This window comes from Erinaceus europaeus (genome assembly GCF_950295315.1).
Source record: "Erinaceus europaeus chromosome 6 unlocalized genomic scaffold, mEriEur2.1 SUPER_6_unloc_7, whole genome shotgun sequence".
Lineage (NCBI taxonomy): Eukaryota > Metazoa > Chordata > Mammalia > Eulipotyphla > Erinaceidae > Erinaceus > Erinaceus europaeus.
Window position 1 is genome coordinate 684,794 of NW_026647180.1, and position 23,339 is coordinate 708,132.

The 23,339-nt window shown below is 41.5% G+C and overlaps 1 pseudogene; it reads right to left on the reverse strand.

Annotated features, from left to right (window-relative positions):
• Positions 1-1,520: 1,520 nt before the first annotated feature.
• LOC132536226 (tubulin alpha-1C chain-like) lies at positions 1,521-16,267 on the reverse strand (annotated as a pseudogene).
• Positions 16,268-23,339: the final 7,072 nt, after the last annotated feature.

Consider the following 23,339-nt stretch of genomic DNA (forward strand, 5'->3'; position numbering starts at 1 on the left):
CCAATTATAACAGCCTTGGGCTGTTATTGATTTTGACTCAAAAAGTTTCACTTTCTCCAAATAGGGAATTAAGTACAATTTTATTTGCCACAGTAGCTTTTGGCTAAGTATGAAAGAAATGAGCACAACTCCAAATTGTTTCCATGAGATTATATTTTAACATTGTTAGCAATTGTTTCTGACATTATGGCTACTGATTTAAATTACAGTTCAACAAATTACTGCCTATGATATCTATGACTTCTTCTTCTAGCGTTTGCCATATCTATGACTAATATCACTAGCTACCCCACATATTGTAGCAACAGAACAGAAATAGAGGCTTTAGGAGAAAAAAATAAAAGACCCAGAAATGGAGTGGCATGCTGACTAGAGCCTTGGACTCTTCACACAAGGTCCCAAGTCTAACCCCTGCATCTCGTGTGTTGAGTGATATTCTGGTCCCCTCTCTCCTCCTCTCAACAAGTCTTAAAATGAATCTTTAATTCAACTCTCTGAAGACTTAGCTGAGATCCACAGACTCAGATGTGCTTTGTTTTTTTTCCCTCCTCCAGGGTTATTGCTGGGCTCGGTGCCTGCACCATGAATCCACCGCTCCTGGAGGCCATTTTTCCCCCCTTTTGTTGCCCTTGTTGTAGCTTCGTTGTGGTTATTGCCCTTGTTGATGCAATTCGTTGTTGGATTGGACAGAGAGAAATGGAGAGAGGAGGGGAAGACAGAGAAGGGGAGAGAAAGATAGACACCTGCAGACCTGCTTCACCGCCTGTGAAGCGACTCCCCTGCAGGTGGGGAGCCGGGGACTCGAACCGGGATCCTTACGCTGGTCCCTGCGCTTTGCGCCACATGCGCTTAACCCACTGCGCCACCGCCCGACCCCCCAGATGTGCTTTTTTAATATCCACAGGTGAAAGATGTGGACAATATGTTGTCTAACTTGGAAAAATACCAGTCAGATCTGTCCCACTTATTTCACTTTCCATTTATTTTTCACAATACTACTCAACTCAGGTTGTGGTGATGTGAGGGAAAGAAATTGGAACTTCAGGCTAAAAGTTTGTTGAGCAGGTCAGGGTTGTATCTCCCTGATACACTAGAGATGACTTTTTATCACCAGTGTGCAGAGTTACAGAAACATACCTGACCACAAGCACAACAAAGAACACACATCAATCACTTGAACTACTGATCTAAATGATCAGGTAGATCTCTAGCCACTTCATCTGTTCCCAAAGGGGCTTGAAGTGGGGCAAATGTTTATGATATAAGTGTAACCAAGGGCTAGCTAAGGAACTCACTGAGATAGTGTGGGACTTTGCCATGTGTGTGGCCCAGGTTTGAGTAAAAGATCTACCGTATTGAGAGAAAGCATCAAGGCTGTGGTATCATTCTCTGCTTGTTTACCTCAAAATTAAAATAAGCAACCAAACACATTCATATGAAAATATTTTATTGACAGCTTTATGCCACAATAGACTGCTTCACAAATGAGTTCAAGACAGACAGGAATAAAAAATGTCAAGTTAATACTCTTCACCCTCATCATCTCCATTAGCACTATCTGCTCCAATCTCCTCATAATCCTTCTCTAAGGCAGCCATGTCCTCTCGGGCCTCAGAAAACTCTCCCTCCCCCATGCCCTCACCGATATACCAATGGACAAATGCACGCTTTGCAAACATTAGGTCAAACTTGTGGTTCAGCCAGGCCCAGGCTTCAGCAATGGCTGTGGTGTTACTCAGCAAGCACACAGACCGCTGGACCTTGGCCAGGTCTCCACCAGGGACCACAGTGGGAGGCTGGTAATTAATGCCAACTTTGAAGCCAGTGGGGCACCAGTCCACAAACTGGATGCTATGCTTGTTCTTAATGCTGGCAATGGCAGCACTGACATCTTTGGCGACCACGTCACCACGGTACAACAGGCAGCAGGCCATGTATTTACCATGGCGAGGGTCACATTTCACCATCTAGTTGTTTGGCTCAAAGCATGCCTTGGTGATTTCCGGAACTGAAAGTTCTTCATGGTATGCTTTCTCAGCAGATATTACAGGGGCATAGGTGGTTAAAGGGAAGTGGATGCGGGGATAGGGCACCAAGTTGGTCTGGAATTCTGCCAGGTCAACATTCAGGGCTCCATCAAACCTGAGGGAAGCAGTGATGGAGGACGCTACCTGACTAATAAGGCGATTGAGGTTGATGTAGGTTGGTCGTTCAATGTCCAGATTTCGACAACAGATGTCATAGGTGGCTTCATTGTCTACCATGAAGTCACAGTCACAATGCTCCAGGGTGCTGTGAGTGGTGAGGATGGAGTTGTAGGACTCCACGACAGCTGTGGACACCCAGGGAGATGGGTAGATGGAAAACTGGAGCTTGGACTTCTTGCCATAGTCGACAGAGAGACGCTCCATCAGGAGAGAGGTGAACCCAGAACCAGTTCCCCCACCAAAGCTGTGGAAAACCAGGAATCCCTGAAGACCTTCGCACTTGTCGGCCTGCAAAATAAATTAAGTCTTGAAGGTATCTACAGTGACTTTTCTGAATCTCTGATTACAGTGGCCAAGCTTATAAAAGAAATATGAATAATGCTTGTAAAACAGTCAGGACTTTGAGGAATTTAAGTATTCAGAGAAACTTCACAATCAATTACTTGTTGGGGAAAATTCCACTAAAATGGCTATTTTATTTTTTATTAGTGATTTAATATTGATTTACAAAGTTATAGATAACGGGGTATAATTTCACACTGTTACCACCACCAGAGTTCCACACTCTCATTCCTTCCCCTGGAAACTGTATTAGTAATCCCAAGGTCACAGATATGGATTGGCCAATTTCCTTTTTTTTTTTTGCCTCCAGGATTATCTCTGGGGCTTGGTTCTTTCTCTATGAATCCACAGTTTCTATGTTTTCTGGCTTTTTAAAAAATATTTTGATATGAGAGAAGTTGAGAGGGGAAGGGAAGACAGAGGGGAATAAAGATAGATACCTGCCACCTAACTAACCATTTATGAAGTGACCTCGCTGCATGTGAGGAGCTAAAGGCTTAAACCAGGATCTTTCAGTGGGTGCTTGTGCTTTGCAATATGTGCACTTAAACTGGCACACCACTGCCAGGCCCCCAATTGACTTAATTCTATAACTAGCTGTACTTACACATATTTGCCCATTTTACTGTAGTCTTAACTTTTCTTTCTACATATATTACTATGTCCAAATGCCTTTCTTTTTTCCTCTTCTCTCTCTGGGTCCTGATGGAATTGGAGTTCTGAGCCCTCTGGTCATCTTCCCCTAATATTTCTCCCCCTCTGGGATTATACACCAATGTTCTTTATGGGGTATGGAAGGTGAATGTTCTGGCTTCTGTAATTGCTTCTCTGCTGGACATGGATGATGGCAGGTCAATCCATACCCCCAGTGAAAAAGGCTATTTAAAAAGTAAACTACCTTCATTTCTGAAATTAAAGGAATCACAAGATCTGTAATGACTGTATAGTTTAATTTTGAAACAGAATGTAATCTTTGTTGCCCTTGGTGTGACCACAGAGCAAGGGAAACTTATCAGTTGGAGTGTGACCAAGATAGCCTGCAACCACTGCCTCTGTGTAATGGATACTTCAGAAAGATTTATCAAACAGAAGGGAAAACACAAAGCAGAATTAGGTGTAATGCACCAAAGTAAAAGACTCAGGTTGGGGGGGCGAGTGTTTAGGTCCTGGAATGTGATAGTAGAGAAGGGTGGGGGTGGAGGGGGGTGTTATATTATTATGTGGAAAACAGAAATGTTACCCATGTACAAACTACTATAGTTTACTGTCAACTGCAAACTATTAATCCCTCAATAAAGAAAAAAGATTTGGTAACAAGTTTCTGAGCAGGAATATATCAGAACCATCAAGTTCCAATGGAATCAGGTACTGGAGTCAGGTCAGGTCTAGGTCTGGCTCCAGCAGGTTCCTTTCTGTGTGGTTTTAACAAAGTTAATTATTCAGTTTTATATATTTCACTAAATACTAACTTGAAACAGTGATCAGCACAGTAAGGAGTAGTTACCAGAAAGAAAGTTGATAAAAGTGATTATTACAATTCAAGACCCCCCCCCAACACACACACACACACACACACACACCTCACTGGGGTTTCCTACTTATATGGGAAGTGTTGGCTGACAAACTAGTATTCTATGAAAGGTTGCTAAAAAATGGTATCTAACACTCACCTATCAAAAGGTGTTCAGATTTGTGGACATTCTCCACTGACCTCTGTGAGACCCATTTATAAACCATGATGGTTATTGTTCTTAAATGTCATCAAAATAAAACAGAAAAGAGAAGCTGGTCTTGCTGCAAATAGTTGTGCCATAGCCCAAGAGTGTCTCAGCTGAGAGTCTAGATGTTCAGTGAGGGCCATCAGTGTGCGAAGAGTTCTTGTAGTTAGTCCCACGCCACATTGAGCAAGTGATGTTATCTTATCAGTTTCCGAATCTGATCGGAGACAGGGTCTATAACCTCCCTGCCCAAGCTGTAATGTCCACGAGCATAGTTATTAGCAGCGTCTTCCTTGCCCGTGATGAGCTGATCAGGGTGGAATAGCTGGCAGTAGGGGCCACTGCGAATTTCATCTGCAAAGGGAAATCATAGAAGCCTCTCACCACTAGCCCTGTGTAAGAAGACCCAGCCTTAAGGTGTCTGTGGAGTCCCAGGACACACCCCTGGGATCTCACCCAGGTTACAGGCCAACTCACCAATGACTGTGGGTTCCAGGTCTACAAACACTGCCCTTGGTACACGATTGCCAGTGCTAGTTTCACTAAAAAAGGTGCTGAAGGATTCATTTCCATCCCCAGTGGACCTGTCACTGGGCATCTGGCCATCAGGCTGGATGCCGTGTTCCAGGCAGTAGAGCTCCCAGCAGGCATTACCGATCTGGACACCAGCCTGGCCAATGTGGATAGAGATGCACTGACGCTGTGGGAGGAAGATGCCCATATATATATTATATATATTTATTTATCTGATTGTTTTTTTAACCAAAGCACTGCTCAGTTCTGGTTTGTGGTGGTAGGGACGGGAGAAATTGATTCTGGAACATTGGAGCCTCAGGCATGAGAGTCCCTGCATAACCATTGTGCTATTTACCCCCTCTGCAGGTGAACTATTTATGAATGATTCACTCTCAGGGTTCTGGTTGGTGTACCTGGTTGTGTGCAAAAATTAATGTGCAAAGAAACTGGCTCTAGGGAAACATCACAAGTGGTAAAGCAAAGCTGTGTCTCTCTTTCCCTTTCGACCCATCCCATCCTTCTCAATTTCTGTCTATCCTATCAAACAGAAGGGAAAAAAAATGGTCACCAGCAGGAAAAGTGGATTCATGTAGGTAAGGAGATCAGCAATAACCCTGGTAGGGAAAAAAAAAGACTTCCAGGGTGGAGCTATGGTGGCCTATTCACAGAAAGTTGTCCCTTCACCAGAAAACAAATGTTGATATTATAACAAAATAACTAAACAAATTTCATCAGAGAACATCTGGGTTTTTTGGTAAAGAAAGGATCATTAATATTTGAAAGTCATTGATTGTGTGGACTCCAGGAGCTGGGGGAAGGGAGAAAAGGACATTAACAGAAACGCAGCATTGAGAGTGGGGATATATAGCATACTGGATATGCAAAGAAACGTGGCTGAGGCTCTGAAGTCCCAGGTTTAATACCCTGTACCACTATAAACCAGTGATGAGCAGTGCTCTGGTATAAATAAATAAATAAATAAATAAATAAATAAATAAACGCAGCATTGCTTAGACATCAGCTACCATATTTGCATTTGCTTTAGATCCACCTGGTGGATATTAAAGGGCCTCCTGGAAACCATTCAGGAACCTAGTGGTTTAAGAGAGTTTAAGTTACTGTTTAGGGATATAGAAGCCACAATCTATTGTGTGAACCCCAGAGGGTCCATCCAGGAGCACTAGGGAAATGATTTTTCTTCCTTCATGGCAGCCAAGAAGCTTACCAAAGTCTAAGTTGTCCCAAATGGCATAGAAACCCTGGTGAATGGGATCAGACCACCCTGCAAGGAGGAAAGTGACTTTTACTTCAAAGCAGAGTTCCCACTTTTAGGAATCAATCTGGAAACAGTAGGAGGTCTGGAATCCCCCTACCCCTCCCCTGCCCCTGACAGACTGTTTAAGGGACATCAGGTGTCATAATACTGCAGTACTATTTCATCCCCATTGCAACTCAAATATAAGGCAGAACCCAGCACCATTTGCTGGCCAACAACAGAAACCAAACAGATGTGTAAAACTAGGAAAATGCGGGTGCTGCATAACCAAGAAATTCAATGATACAGTTACAGAAGAGCTATCAGCAGAGGAAGAATTTAGCAACTGCATTGTCAGGAAATTTGAAGAAACAGATTAAGAAGGAAGCGACTTTAAAGTGTCCCTTGATAGTAAAATGGAAAACTTGAAAACAGTTATAGGGGATGAAGGACACTTTGTATACATTCCACTCTCAAGTAACAAGTAAAGGAATTAGACTTACCCACATAGAACAGACAATATCAGAAATAGAAGACAGGGAGTCGGGCGGTAGCACAGCGGGTTAAGCGCAGGTGGTGCAAAGCGCAAGGATGGGCATAAGGATGCGGGTTCGAGCCCCCGCTCCCCACCTGCAGGGGAGTCGCATTATAGGCGGTGAAACAGGTCTTCAGGTGTCTTTCTCTCCCCGTCTTCCCCTCCTCTCTCCATTTCTCTCTGTCCTATCCAACACCAACAACAACAATAAAAAAAAAACAAGGAAAACAGAAGGGAATAGATAAATAGTAAAAAAAAAAGAAAGAAAAAGAAAAAAAAGAAAAAAGAAAAGAAAAGAAATAGACAAACTAGCTATACTCTTTGAATTCAAAGTAGGAGGAGAAAAATAACCTTTAGGAAAAATGAAGCAACTCTTAATTTTTTTTACATTTATTATCTATTCCCTTTTTTGTCCTTGTTTTACTGTTATAGTTATTATTGGTGCCATCATTGTTGGATAGGACAGAGAGAAATGGAGAGAGGAGGGAAAGACAGAGAGGGGGAGAGAAAGACACCTGCAGACCTGCTTCACCACCAGTGAAGTGACTCGTCTGCAGGAGGGGAGCTGGGGGCTTGAACCGGGATCCTTACACCAGTCCTTGTCCTTTGTGCCACATGTGTTTAACATGCTGTGCTACTGCCCGACTCCCATGAAGCAACTCTTCAAGAGGATTAAAGACTATTATGAAAGTAATATCAGGATTATGAGTGTCTCAGAAGGAAAGGATAAAAAGGAAGGGAGCAAAGACTACATTCAAGGAAAAGATAACAGAACATTTCCAAATGTGTGATTTGGTCAGAAGGCAGATGTTCAGGAAGGAGACAGAACTCTCAAATTTCTAAACCCAAATAGGATTACATTAAGAAACATCACTGTGAAATTATATAAAGTAAAAGAATAAAGTGATTCACACACACACACACACACACACACACACACACAGTATAGTCAGATTCACAGAAGATTTTCCTGCAGGAACCATGGAGGCCAGGAGAGAGAAGTGGTATATTCAAGGTTTTAAAACAATAGGGTATGAAGAACACTTTGAATTCCTTCCAGTATCAAATAGCAAGTAAAATAAGTAGACTCAGCCATGTATAAGAGAACATCAGAAACAGAAGACAAACTGGCTACACTCTCTAAAAATGTGCCAGTCTCACACATTTTATGCTAGAAGACTATCATTCAAATATGCAAGAGCAATCAAAACAGTGCCAGACATACAAAAACAAAGGAGTTTGCCATCGCCAGACTTGCTTTGCAAGAGTTACTGAAAGGAATGTCACAGAGAAATAAAAAAGGAACATTGAACACTCAACAAAGTGATACATAGTAAAACAGATCATAGAGCACAGCCATAAAAATATGAGACATCAAGGACTGGGGTGGTGGTGCACTTGGTTGAGTGCACATGTAAAATGGGCAAGGACCCAAGTTTTAGACACTGGTCCCCACCTTCAAGGGGAAAGCTTTGCAAGTGGTGAATCAGCATTACAGGTGTCTCTCCATCTCTCTCCCTCTCTATCTCCCCATTCCTCTCAATTTCTGGCTATCTCTATCCAATAAGTAAATAAAAGTAATTAAAAATTAAAATATAACCATTTACAAAAGATATGAAACAACTTTAAAATATGAAAGAAGTGGTAATGGATAAATCTTGCTAGTGAAAAGAACAATGAGAAAAGAACATTTTTTCAAAAGATTCTTTTAGGCTGAGAAGACAGCATAATGGTTATGCAAGAAACTTTCATGCTTTTTTAAAGTTTTTTTAAATGCATTTTTAATATTTATTTTTATTTATTTATTCCCTTTTGTTGCCCTTGTTTTATTGTTGTAGTTATTATTGTTGTCATTGTTGTTGGATAGGAAAGAGAGAAATGGAGAGGGGAGGGGGAAGACAGAGAGAGGGAGAGAAAGACACCTGCAGACCTGTTTCACCACTTGTGAAGCAACACCCCTGCAGGTGGGGAGCCAGGGCTTGAACCGGGATCCTTATGCGGGTCCTTGTGCTTAGCGCCACCTGCACTTAACCCACTGCGCTACAGCCCGACTCCCTCATGCTTTTTTTAAAGAAAGGATTAATTAACAAAAAGGAAAAAAAAAGAACATTAGTGGAAAACTAGTGAAATCCATAAAAAGCTTGGAGATTAGTTCATAGTTATGTATCATTGTCAATATTCCAATTTTGACAAATGTACCTGGCTAAGTCATATGTTAACACTTGGGGACACTGCATGAAGGATAGTAGTGGTTCTTTTGCAGCTTTTCTGTAATTCTTAAATCACTTCCAAATAAAATGTTTATTAAAAATAAAACCTCAAAAAAAAAGAAACTTTCATGCCTGTAGCTCTAAAGTCCCAAATACAATTTCCAGCATTACTATAATCTAGAGTTGAGCAGGACTCTGGTCTCTACTGTCTCTTTATATATTTCTCTCATAATAATTTTGTTTATTTTTTGAAGACTGTTAGGATTTCAGGTCCTGGTGCAAGATGGTGAAGGTGCACCTAGGTGGGGGGGGGGCAGGTTAGAGTGTTTTGCAGAGAACTGAGAAATTTTACACATGTACCAAAAACTGTATTTACTGTTCATGAGTTAGGTGGTAGAACAGCAGGTTTAGGGCACATGGCACAAAGCATAAGGACTGGCCTAAGGATTCCAGTTCGAGCCCCCAGATCCCCACCTGCAGGGGAGTTGCTTCATAGGCAGTGAAGCAGGTCTGCAGGTGTCTATCTTTCTCTCCCTGTCTTCCCTTCCTCTCTCCATTTCTCTCTGTTCTATCTAACAATGATGACATCAATAACAATCATAACCACAACAATAAAAATCAAGGGCAACAGAAGGGAAAATAAATAAATGAAAACCTCTTAGATGTATTTACATTAAACCTATGTAATACTTTCATGTATAATGCATTCACACTCAGAGTTCTCTATGTATTTTTAAATGAAGTAATTATCTCTAGTATGTTTGAGTCTCTCCTACAACTCTGTTTTGTTTTTAATCCCTTCTATATGTAATACTTTGAGGTTATTTAATTTGATATATGTGTTCAAGGATTCTTATTACTGTTTACATCTATAGCCAAATTACCTACATTTCTAAACCAGATGGCTTAGCTTATATGTTCAATATAAAGAACTGAAATACATGGACTTGTATAGGTTTAAAAAGTCAGATTTTGGCAAAATTATAGTGGTTATCTTTGAAGGGAGGTGGAGAGTGGTGAGAGTACTGAATGTGGTGGTTGGTGTGGTATGGAACTACACGCTTTTGTAATCTTATGATATTTTAAACCATTTAATGACTTATAAAAATTAAAAAAACAAATTAACCAAAAAGAAAAGAAATGACTCATACCTGACTAAGTAACCAGCTTTTTGTATAATTATCTTTCTGGAAGCCTCTCCTGCTCAAGGACTATTTCCCAAACATGTTTTGTGAAAGACAGTTCAGAGACATGCTTTGGGAATCCAGAGATATTAATGAACTGCTAGGTTAAGACTAGAGACCGCACCCTAGTTTTGTAGCTGCAATTGATATTCAGAGTAAGGACTATACCATTTTACAAGGACAGAGTAGTAGCTCTTGCACCATTTCCCTCAGCATCTGGGAAAAAGCCTGGTGAGAACGCCAATGCATGCAAAATTCCTCCTTCCAGCTTTCATTCATTCTGATAACTTTGTACCTTTTGAGTTCACCTGGTCTTTCTTTAGTCCTATTCTTGTAGAAGAACTTTTCTTTCTCTATTTAAAACTAGCTTGAATCAGCAAACTACAGTCAAATGATTCATTTAGAAAATGCCAGATAAGCAGAAGTTAGGTACATTCTAAATATTGGAAGCATATAACCTTGTGGAACACATCTTTTTAAACAGCATTTTCCTTTTACTACCAACACTCCTGAGGGAAGAGGAGTGTGTCACAAAGACTTTGCTGTTTCCTAGTAAAATACATATTTATCAGAGTGAAGAAATTGTACAGTTTTTTAGAGTTTAATAATACCAGGAAACTGCTTTCCTTTTCTTGCTAAGCAAAGCCACCCATTAGTTACCAAAATCACTCCCAGTTAACAAAGAGAATGAACAGAAAACTTATATGTAAACACGTGAAAAAAGGGGGGAAAAGGGTGCCGATTATAATTCATTATAAGCCATAAAAGATAATTTTAGACATCCAAATTATCACCAGCAAATATCCCATTGCATTTCTCCTTGAGCCAGAGGATTTCAAGCTTTCAAAAGTTGTGAAAAGGAAAGTAAAGAACTTTCCACACTAGCTAAGCTTTCTTTTCTTTTTTAAAAATATTTATCCCCTTTTGTTGCCCTTGTTTTATTGTTGTAGTTATTATTGTCGTTCTTGATGTAATTGTTGTTGGATAGGACAGAGAAATGGAGATAGGAGTGGAAGACAGAGAGGAAGAGCGAAAGATAGACACCTGCAGACCTGCTTTACCTCTTTTTTATTTATTTATTTATTTTTATTTTTTATATTTATTTTATTTATTTATTCCCTTTTGTTGCCCTTGTTGTTTTATTGTTGTAGTTATTATTGTTGTTGTCATTGTTGGATAGGACAGAGAGAAATGGAGAGAGGAGGGGAAGACAGAGAGGAGGAGAGAAAGATAAACACCTGCAGACCTGCTTGACTGCCTGTGAAGTGACTCCCCTGCAGGTGGGGAGCTGGGGTTCGGGATCCTTATGCCGGTCCTTGTGCTTTGTGCCACCTGCGCTTAACCCGCTTCTCTACAGCCCGACTCCCCTGCTTTACCTCTAGTGAAGCAACTCCCCTGCAGGTGGGGGGGCAGAAGAGTCAAACCAGGATCCTTATGCCGGTCCTTGTGTTTTGTAGCCACTTGCCCTTAACCCTCAGCACTACCTCCCAACTCCCTCTAGCTAAGCTTTCTAAGGGGCCATTACCATAACCTGAGGTAATGTCTTCAGTTATCACCACCTTTGAGTTTTGATCCTTCTTTCCACATCCACTTCCATAAAACAGACATGGTACTCTAACCAAGTCGGCAAACTCACTGTCACTGGTGTGCTCTTCCTTTCTCATTCAGACTGTATTTGTGTGTGTGTGTGTGTGTGTGTGTGTGTGTGTGTGTGTGTGTGTGTGTGTGTGTGTGTGTATGTAGTGGGGGGTTATTCTAGTGAACCCATGCATAGCAATAGCCCACTACTATATCATGCTCAATTTTAACTAGACTATTTCACAGCTCCAGAAAACTGGAGACAATTGGATATCTGTTTATGGCTGTCCCCAAGGCCAGGGTTATAAAATACCTGAAAGGGGTAGTCAGGCGATAATGCAGTGGGTTAAATGCATGTGGCACAAAGTGCAAAGACCAGTGTTAAGGATCCCCACCTGAAGGGGAGTCACTTCACAAGAGCTGAAGCAGGTCTGCAGGTGTCTGTCTTTCCCCCTCTCAGTCTTTCCCTCCTTTCTCCATTTCTCTGTCTTATCCATCAATAGCAACCACAATAAAACAGGTGCAACAAAAGGAAATAAATAAATACTAAAAACAAACAAACAAAAAACACTTGAATAGATCCTGTAATAGAGACTAAGGGCTTCTTTGACTGAAGAAGAGCTTTCTGTGGTTCCCAACTTTCTTTTATCCTGCTGCAGTATAATCTGCATCTTACAAAGCCATGTGGCTACAGCTCTGCTCTCCTGTGCTCACCCCCCCTGGAATTTAGGCAGGTAAGTGGCACAAGGTGGAATCAGTATAGATCTAATTTAAAACCAGCAGTTGTCTCATCAAAAACAAATGAAGGGGGTCGGGAAGTAGCACACGTGTCACACAGCATGAGGGCCGGCATAAGGATCCTGGTTCAAGGCCCAGGCTCCCCACCTGTATGGGAGTCCCTTCACAGGGAGTGAAGCAGGTCTGCAGGTGTCTTTCTCTCCCCTTCTGTCTTCCCATCAAATCCCCTTTTTTCTCTGTCCTATCCAATAACAAACAGGATTAACAATTAACAATAATAACCACAATGAGGCTACAACAACAAAGGCAACAGAAAGGGGGGGGGAAATGGCCTCTAGGAGCAGTGGATTCATGGTACAGGTATTGAGTGATCCCCAGCAATAAGCCTGGAGGCAAAAAACAATTAAATTAAAAAAAAGAAACAGTTTTAATTTAACCAGGAGGCCTCATTAGGTCTGTTGTTTTTGCTCTCCTGCCCTTTTAAAGGTCTCAGTACTCCCTAACTTGCTCCATCTAGTATCTTTTGGTGAAAAGCACTCAAGTACTTTATTACAGTCAGAAATATTTTTGTAACTGTGTGCTAGTCTCTGAAGGAGCAACAGATCAACTAATCACTGTTAATTGTTCTTCACTAGATATTTGTAAGCCCACTATTAAATCACCCATTAAAAAAGAATAGATACTGTTGTAATATTTGACACACAATTGTTTTAAAACATGGCTTATTTTTGGATACAAACTCAAAGACAGTTGTTTCCAATACATATGGGAAGCATACTCAAGTTGTATATAATTTCATGCTTTTTTAAAACCCAAGAGGTTGTCAGTCCTGGTCTACTCTGGTTTTATAGGAAACCATCTTTTTTTTTTAATTCTTACACATTTTATTGTGTCTAGTGATGTTAGAAAAATGCTTAGAATGACACAATAGGAAGCTGACTATATTCTTTCATGCATCATAATGTCTCATGAAGGATCTCACTAGACCAGAGATACTCAACCCTTAGCTTGCATTAGAACCACCCAGAACATTCTTAAAAACAGACTGCTGACAGAGAGCGGAACTTTTGCTTGTCTGATATCTTCAGAGTTGGTGAGGATTCTTCCCATCTTAGAAACATCTTCCAATTTCACCCAGATATAATATTCTAAGAGTAGAACAACACCTTCTTTTTGGATTCATTAAATCACACTATTTCTCACATACAGGAGATAGTTAATAAATAATTATTTTAAAAATTCTGGGATTAGCAGAGTCGCATATTTGGCTAATAGGGCTCTAGGGGGCCTCAGTTAACAGTAAAGTCAGCTACCAAAGAGAAGAGTCTAATTCCATCTGTTAGCTTTGTCGTTTTCTTTTTCTTTTTTTAATTTATTTTTTATTTAAGAAAGGATAAATTAACAAAACCACAGCTTTGCTATTTTTATGCAGTTGGGAGATTCTACTTTTGAATTTGAAAATAAACATTTTTCTTCAACAAAATGTTATTCAGGTGTATGTATGCATCAAATCCTAATTCCTTTCCTTTATGTGCAAGTAGCCAAAATAGGATAAGATCTAACAAATTGTTAAATCTAGGAGAAATTATATATTGAACTTTCCTTTAAATTCAATTAACTTGTATTTACATTGACTTTAATGCCTGTGAATATATGTGACTGGGAAGTTGTTCAGTGGTAAAGCTCATCCCTTACAAATGTGGCAGGTCTAAGTTTCTATCCCTGAAGAACATAAAAAAGAAAACCAGATCATAAATGAATGCTACTATGGTCTCTCTCATAGAAATGTACAAAGACATCCCAACTTCAACAAGGCAGCTAAAACTAGACAAAAGTTGTTCCTTATAATGGAGGTGTCTTTTTTTTTTTCTTTTTAATTTCCCTAGCAGCTAAGGCAAAACTGGCTCATGTCTACCAAAACTGCTTCTTTCTTTCTGACACCCAACAGATTTACACTTCCTTCCCTTCCTTGTAGGTGTGGCTGTGTTCATAAAATTCTTGCCAAGAAATGTGGCTATGAAGGGTGTAAACTACAGCCACCTGGAGTGAGCCACACACACACAAAAAAAAAATTCTCACATCATTCCTTGCTCAGAGCAGGACAGACAAGAAGATAGAAGGAACCTGTTCTTTGAATGACCCTATGGAACAGAATAATCCACACCCTCCACTATCTTTACTTCGGCAAGAAATAGACCTCTATTGAACTAACCTATTAAGATGGAGAGATTTTTTTTTTCTGTTGGAATTGCTTTTAGCTCTCCAACCAACATCCTAAATTAGTATTCTGTAGCTGATTCCTGTCATCATATCATTAAGGAGCACATTTTGATAAAAGTATCACCTGCAACAATTTAGAAGTCAAACAACATAGGAATTCGTTTGCTAAAGTTATCCCTTATAAAGAGGAATTGGATTGTGATAGTTAATGACTGCCTTCGCACAAGGATAATGAGAATGCAACTAGTATTGAGTAATTCTATTTTTCTTTTCCTTTATGATTTATTTATTGGTCAGAGAAAGAGAAGATCAGAGCTTCACTACAGCAAATTTAGTGCTAAGGATTGAAGTCAGTAACTCCTGCTTCAGGTTCCAAGATCTATTTTTGTACCTCCTTCTTGGGAATGAGAATTTCTAAGTAGAGACAAAAGGAAAATAAATAAAGGGATTTTGCAATTTGTAAAAACTGATAGCCATCTGAACTTAGCAATAGAAAGACAGCTGGTTTAGAAAAGTCAATTAAACAAAATGACTTGGGTTCACATGGTAGAAAGACTGGTAAAGCATACAAGTTACTAGGTTCAAGGACCCTCCTTCAACTTCCAAATCTCCATCTGCATGTGGGAATTTTCAGTGGGATAGGTTGCAAGACTCTCTCTCTCCTTATTTATCTTTGTCACTATTATAATTAAAAATAAAGTAAAATAAAATAAAATAAAATAAAATACCATGCAGTGGCTCAGTCAGTAAAGTGCACGTGATACATAGTTCAAGGACCAGGGTCCCTGCCTTCAACGGGAAAGCTTTAGAAGCAGTCCTATAGGTGACTCTCTATCTCTCTCTATCTTCCTATTTCACATCCTGTTTCTCTGTCTCTAATATATATATTTAAATAATCTTGATATATAAGGTTTTTTTTAATTACTAATGAAAATGATGACTTTCTCATATAGACATCTAGCCCAAGCAATAATTCTGGTAGTAAAAATGACAAAAACAATATTTTTTGTAGTTACTGTTGTTATTGATGTCATTGTTGTTGGATAGGACAGAGAGAAATGGAGAGAGAAGGGGAAGACAGAGAGGGAAAGAAAGACAGGCACCTGCAGACCTGCTTCACTGCCTGTGAAGCGACTCCCCCAAAGGTGGGGAGCTGGACCAGGATTCATCCTTTCATGCACTTGTCTTTTTTAAAACCTGGCTTAAATAGAAGGCTTCAGACCCAGACAAGTCACTGAAAGTTTAAATGAAGATTAGACAAGGCAACAGTTAATACCCTTCATAGGAGGAGTCCACTTGATGCAACTGAAGTTCTCCCCAAGCTCTAGATACAGGTGACTCAGCAGAGAGAGCCACCACCACCCCCTGCCACAGAACTCACAGGGATGCTGGCTAGAGCATGCCAGAAGTATTAGCATCTCCTGTGGAAGCATAGGAGGTGTTCCAAGAGTCCCTCAGGACAGTGGGAAAGTAAGTCACTATGGCAGAAGGGAGGGGGAGGATCTTTAGTTTCTGTAAGTAAGTCCTTAGTGGCAGTAAGCCATGGGAGGGGTCCTTCTTGCTGGGATCTCCTGAGGCCCAGGAGGAGGCACTCAGGTGAACTTGTCTTGCCAAACCAGACAAGATGACAGCCTTGATGCAGCTCAAAGTGCAGCTGAATTCCTGCCACCCCAGGGGCCCTGGAGCCAACCCCTGCCCCAGCCCCTTCATATTTACCATGACTAGGACTTTATAGGTCTCAGTAGCTCTGGAGAAGGCAGGTGATGTTCTCCCACAGACAAGCTGCACGGAATCTAGGAATAGATGCAACAGAGTAGCCCTGCCCCCTCACTGGCCTTATATAGTCTTCCTCATCTACCATAAGTGCAGAGAGCTGGAGCCAAACTTTTTAAAGGGGCCAGGAGAACTAGGAAGAGGAGACACGTGGGCCTGAGGATGGGCAGGATGAAAGAGAAGAGCCTAGAGGAGCATCTTCACTGACTTCAGTGAGTGGGGGCTGCGGTGGCAGGTAGGCAAAGTCTGGGGAGCTCAGGTGCCAGGTAAGGGCAGCTGCAACCACAGTCATCTCCCCTGCTGCTCCCCTCAAGGCTACTCCTGTCATGGTGACTGGGACCTGTGTGGCTGCTAGCCACCCCTGCCACAGAACTTCCTAGAAGGCACGGCCTAGAGTTCCTGCCCAGCACTTTTGGCCTTCACAGCCTACCTGCTGGGCCACAGGTGACTTCTCACCTCAAGGCTCTTAAATACCATAATATGGCCCTAAGAACATTCATCTGTTTGGTTGGTTTTCTCCTTTTTTTCTCCCTTCTTTTTTCTCCTCTCCCCTTCTCTCCCTTGTACACCCCTCCCCTCCTCTCCTGTCCTATCCTCTCTTTTCTTTTTCTCTAAGGTTATCACTGGGACTCTGTGCTTGCACTGTGATCCACTGCTCCTGCTGTGGCCATTTTTTCATTTTTTTATACAACAGAGATAAATTAGAAGGGAGAGGAATATAGAGGGGGAGATGAAAAGACACCTGCAGACTTGCTTCACTGCTTGTGAAGCAAGCCCCCCACACAGGAGGGGAGATGGGGGCTCCAACCAGGATCCTTGTGTGAATCCTTGCACTTAGTACTGTATGAGCTTAACATGGTATGCCACCACCCTGCCCCCTTGATTGTTTTCTTTATTCACTTTCATACGTTTATCTTTATCTTATTATATATAATTAATTTTTAAAATATTTATTTTCCTTTTTGTTGCCCTTGTTTTTATTGTTGCAGTTATTGTTGTTCTTGATGTCATTGTTGGATAGGACAGAGAAATGGAGAGAGGAGGGGAAGACTTAGAGGGGGAGAGTAAGACAGACACCTGCAGACCTGCTTCACCTCTTGTGAAGCAATTCCCCTGCAGGTGGGGGGCCAGTAGGCTCAAACCAGGATCTTGATGTCAGTTCTTGCATCCACTTGTGCTTAACCTGCAGCACTACCTCCCGACTCCCTCTAGCTGAGCTTTCTAAGGGCCTGTTTCCATAACCTGAGATAAGTCTCTAGTTATCACAGCCTTTGACTTTTGATCCTTCTTTCCACATCCACTCCCATAAAACAGTCATGTTACTCTGACCAAGTCTGCAAACTCACTGTCACTGGTGTGCTCTTCCTTTCCCATTCAGACTGTATTTGTGTGTGTGTGTGTGTGTGTGTGTGTGTGTGTGTGTGTGTGTGTGTGTGTGTGTGTGTGGTGGGGGGGCTGTTCTAGTGAACCCATGAGTAGGAATATCCCACTACTATATCATGCTCAATTTTAACTAGACTAACTATTTCACAGCTCCAGGAAACTGGAGACAATTGGAGATCTGTTTATGGCTGTCCCCAACCAAGGCCAGGGTTATAAAATACCTGAAAAGGGTAGTCAAAAGGTGATAGTGCAATGGGTTAAATGCACATGGCACGAAGTGCAAGGACCAGTGTAAGGTTGGAGCTGCTGGCTCCCCACCTGCAGGGGAGTCACTTCACAAGAGCTGAAGCAGGTCTGCAGGTGTCTGTCTTTCTCTCCCCCTCAGTCTCCGCCTGCTTTCCTTGTTTCTCTCTGTCTTATCCATCAATAGCAACCACAATAAAACAAGTGCAACAAAAGGAAATAAATAAATAGTAAAAAAAAAAAAAACACCTGAATATATCCTGTCATTGCGACTAAGGGCTTCTTTGATTGAAGAAGAGCTTTCTGTGGTTCCCAACATTCTTTTATCTGCTGCAGTCTAAACTGCCTCCTGCAAAGCCATGTGGCTACAGCTCTGCTCTCCTGTGCCCCCCCTCCAGACTTTAGGCAGGAAAGTGTCATAAGGTAGAGTCAGTATAGATCTGATTTAAAAGCAGCAGCTTTCTCATCAAAAGCAAATGAAGGGGGTCAGGCGGTAGCACAGTGGTTAAGTGCATGTGGCGCACAGCATAAGGGCCAGCATAAGGATCTGGTTCAAGCCCCAGGCACCCCACATGTAGGAAAGTTGCTTCACAGGCAGAGAAGCAAGTCTGCAGGTATCTATCTTTTTCTCCCCTTCTGTCTTCCCCTCCTCTCCCCATTTTTCTCTGTCCTATCCAATAACTAATTGCATCAACAATAACAATAACCACAATGAGGCTACAACAAGGGCAACAACAAGGGAAAAAATGGCCTCCAGGAGTGGTGGATTCATGGTACAGGCACTGAGTGAGCCCCAGAAATATCCCTGGAGAAAAAAAAATAATTAAAAAAAGAAAGTTTTAATTTAACCGGTAGGCCTCATTAGGTCTGCTGTTTCTGCTTTTCTGCCCTTTTAAAGGTTTCAGTACTCCCTAACTTGCTCCATCTAGTATCTTTTGGTGAAAAGCACTCAAGTACGTTATTACAGTGAGAAATATTTTTGTAACTGTGTGCTCGTCTCTGAAGGAGCAACAGATCAGCTAATCACTGTTAATTGTTCTTCACTAGATATTTGTAAGCCCACTATTAAATCACCCATTAAAAATAATAATAGATACTGTTGTAATATTTGACAAATAATTGTTTTAAAGCATGGCTTATTTAAGGAGACAAACTCAAAGATAGTTGTTTCCAATACCTCTGGTAAGTTATATCAAAAATACTCAAGTTGTATATAATTTCATGCTTCTTTAAAACCCAAGAGGTTGTCAGTCCTGGTCTACTCTGCGGTTTTATAGGAATCCACCCTTTCACGCAATTGTCTTTTTAAAACCTGGCGTAAATAGAATGCTTCATATACAGACAAGTCACAGAAAGTTGAAATGAAGACTAGACAAGGCAACAGTTAATACCCTTCATAGGAGGAGTCCACTTGATGCAACCGAAGTTGTCCCCAAGCTCTAGATACAAGTGACTCAGTGGAGAGAGCCACCACCACCCCCTGCCACAGAACTCACAGGGGTGCTGGCCTGAGCATGCCAGAAGTATTAGCATCTCCTGTGGAAGCATAGGAGGTGTTCCAAGAGTCCCTCAGGACAGTGGGAAAGTAAGTCACTATGGCAGAAGGGAGGGGGAGGATCTTTAGTTTCTGTAAGTAAGTCCTTAGTGGCAGTAAGCCATGGGAGGGGTCCTTCTTGCTGGGATCTCCTAAGGCCCAGGAGGAGGCACCCAGGTGAACTTGTCTTGCCAGACCAGACAAGGTGACAGTCTTGATGCAGCTCAAAGTGCAGCTGAAGTCCTGCCACCCCAGGGGCCCTGGAGCCACCCCATCCCCAAGCCCCTTCATATTTACCATGACTAGGACTTTATAGGTCTCAGTAGCTCTGGAGAAGGCAGGTGATGTTCTCCAACAGACAAGCTGCCACGGAATCTGGGAATAGATGCAACAGAGTAGCCCTGCCCTTCACTGGTCTTATATATTCTTCCTCATCTGACCATAAGTGCAGAGAGCTGGAGCTTTGGCTGATCCCTGCTAAACTATTCAAAGGGTCCAGGAGAACTAGGAAGAGGAGACACGTGGGCCTGAGGATACACAGGATGAAAGGAAAGAGATTAGAGGGCATCTGCACTGACCTCAATGAGTGGGACCTGTGTGGCTGCTAGCCACCCCTGACACAGTACCCCCTAGAAGGTCCGGACTAGAGTTCCTGCCCAGAACTACTGGCCTTTACAGCCTAACTGCTGGGCCACAGGTGTCTGCTCACCTCAAAGCTCTTAAATCCCATCATATGGCCCTAAGCACAACTCTTCTGTTTGATTGCTTTTCTCCTTTTTCTCTTCTTTTTTCTCCTCTCCTTTTCTCTCCCCTCCCTCCCCTCCTTTCCTTTCCCCTCATTTCCTTTCCCCTCCCTCCCTTCCTTTGCCCTCCTCTCCCCTCCTAATCCCTTTCCTCTCCTCCCCTTCACTCCCCTCCTTCCCTTTCTGCTCCCCTCTCATCCCCTCCCCTTACCTCCTCTCCCATCTTCTCTTCTCCCTTTCCCTCCTCCCCCCTTCCCTCTTCTCTTCACAACCTCCTCTCCTCTCCTCTTTTCTTTTCCTCCATGGTTATTACTGGGACTTGGTGCTTGCAGTGTGATACACTGCTCCTGCTGTGACCATTTATTTTATTTTTATTTTTGATAGGACAGAGAGAAATTAGAATGGAGAGGAATATAGAGGAGGAGAGAGAAAGACACCTGCAGACCTGCTTCACCACTTGGGAAGCAACCCCCTACTCTGCAGGTGGGGTGATCAGGGCTTCAACTGGGATCCTTGTGCGAATCCTTGTGCTTAGTACTAAGTGAGCTTAACAGGGTATGCCACCGCCCTGCCCCCTTGATTGTTTTTATTTATTCACTTTACTATATTTCTCTCTATCTTATTATTATAAATAATTAATTTTAAATATTTATTTTCCTTTTTGTTGTCCTTGCTGCTTTTATTGTTGTTGCTTTTATTGTCCTTGTTACTGATTCCATTGTTGTTGGACAGGACAGAGAGAAATGGCAAAAAGAGGGGAAGACAGAGAGGAGAAGTAAACAATAAACACCTGCAGACCTGCTTCACCACCGTGAAGCAGCTCCCCTGCAGGTGGGGAGCTGGGGGCTCAAACTGGGATCCTTACTCTGGTCCTTGCTCTTTTTGCCACATGCACATAACCCACATAATTAATTTTTATAAAGACAAAAATTGGGAGGAAAGGGGAAGATAGGGAGAGAGATAAGCGAGAGAAACATCTGCAGTACACCATTACTGCTGGTAAAGCTTCTCCCTGCTTCCCCACCACTGGGGGCCTGGGGATTGAACCCATGTCCTTGCATGCTGTAATGTGTATATTCTCTCTGGCTACCTCTTGTGCCACCACCTGGCTCATTTCCTTTCATTTTTAAATAATGTTTTTGTTCCTAACAATCTTTTAAATTTGATTGGGGGGGGCTTAGATACAAAGACAATGAAAACACCCACACCAAAGCTTCATTGTGGTGGGGGCTGGGCTTGAACTTGGGGTTGTGTACAGAAAAGCAGCAGACTATCCAAGTGAGCTGTTTCCCCAGCACAATGGTTTCTTTCCTGTTGAGGCCAAAGCAGATTCTTCCAGTTTGTCATGGTAGCTTCTTTTTATTGATTGATTTTGTAATTGCCACAAAGTTTATTACTGGGGCTTAGCAACCATTTTCCTCCATTCTTCATTCCTTTCTGTTTTATTAGATAAGACAGAGAGAAATTGAGATGGAAGAAGGAAACAGGGAGAGCGAAGGATAGACACCGACAGACTTGCTTCATTGTTCATGAAGCAGATGTGGAGCAGGAGCTTGAGCCCAGATTCTTGCGCATCAGCTACCATTTCTGGTTACTCACTAAGCAGAAGAGTTGGCTTTATACACTATAGAAATAACACTTTCCCCACAAGACAAGCCTCGTTTGTTATCTCCACTTTACAGAAGGGGAAACCAGGACTCAGAGAAATTAAGCTAAAACTGAAGACCACACAGTGGGGATGGTGGTGCTGCCCTTTCTTGAGGCGTTCAAGATGCTCACTGATGCTATTCAGACCTTCCCCAAAAGTTTCTTCAGATGCAGGCTTTCTTTTAGTTATTTTACATTCTCTGCATCTTCATGCTAACATAGTAATATATATACTTTTATATTTGATTGAATTTTTAAAACAAGTTTTATTTACTTATGAGAAAGATAGGAAGAGAGAAAGAACTAGACATCACTCTGGTACATGTGCTGCTGGAGATTGAACTTGGGACCTCATGCTTGAGAGTTCAGTGCTTTATCCACTGTGCCACTTTTATTAACTTTATTTTTACTGCTCAGCTCTGGCATATGTTGGTGCTGAAGATTGAACATGGGACCTTGGAGCCTCAGACATGAAAGCCTTTATGCTGTCCGTTATGCTCTCTCCCCAGCACTTATTTTAGTTCAATTCCTGGCACTACTATAAGACAGAGACAGGTGGTGCTCTGGTGCACCTCTCAAAATAATTTTTTAAACTTTACAACCTGTTTTTTAATGCCCCTCCACCTCCAAAGGAGATGGGGGCCTCACCCATGCACTATATGAGTAGGGGGAGGGTAGCCTGGCTAGGTCCAATTTTTATTTTCATTCGAGCAAATTTGAAACCATGCTTCAGTCAGACAAAGCTTCCAAAGAATCAGTGATACATTTGGTAAATAAAACAATACTTGGACCTTTTATTGCAATTAATAATGCTTTAGGGAAAGAGTGTTATGCATCTACTTATGTCCAGGGAGCTTTGGGCTTGAAATTGCTGTCAGGACATTAGTAAATAGAAAATAATTCAGATAAAACTGGACATTATGCACCTTTTTTTTCTTCTTTTTTTCAGAGACACACAGATTCTGAAAGAGACCACACTCAGCACAAGCTTCGTTCATTGTGGTAGACATTGGGCTCAAACCTGGGTTGCAAACATGGCAAAGCCACATTCTATCCAAGTGAGTTATTTCACTGACCCTAATTTCTATTTTTTAAGTTAGGATGCCAGTGACTTTGAAGAATTCATTTGTGTCCAGTTGAAAATTGCATGTTACAAACAATAGCAGTATAAGCATATTTTGTGCTTTTATAACAACATAAAAACAGAATTATCTACTCCAGTAGTGCTTTGGAGATATTTTTCAAAATTTAATTTTAAGAAAGATGTTTATTATGCAAGTATGTGAAATAAGATCCTGAGATTTGAAGTAATTTTCTTTAAACTAAAAAAAAGAAGAGTAAATGCCTAAAGTTCCACTTTTACTTGAGTCCTGTGTTAGCTTATTACTCGCCTTACATCATAGGAAATGATATTCTAGCAAAACAACTTATTGAATTTATTGTCTTAAGGCAAGGCTACTACTAATAATAAAAGGAAAAGGAGAATTTGTCCTACTTTCAAGACCTCAGAAGA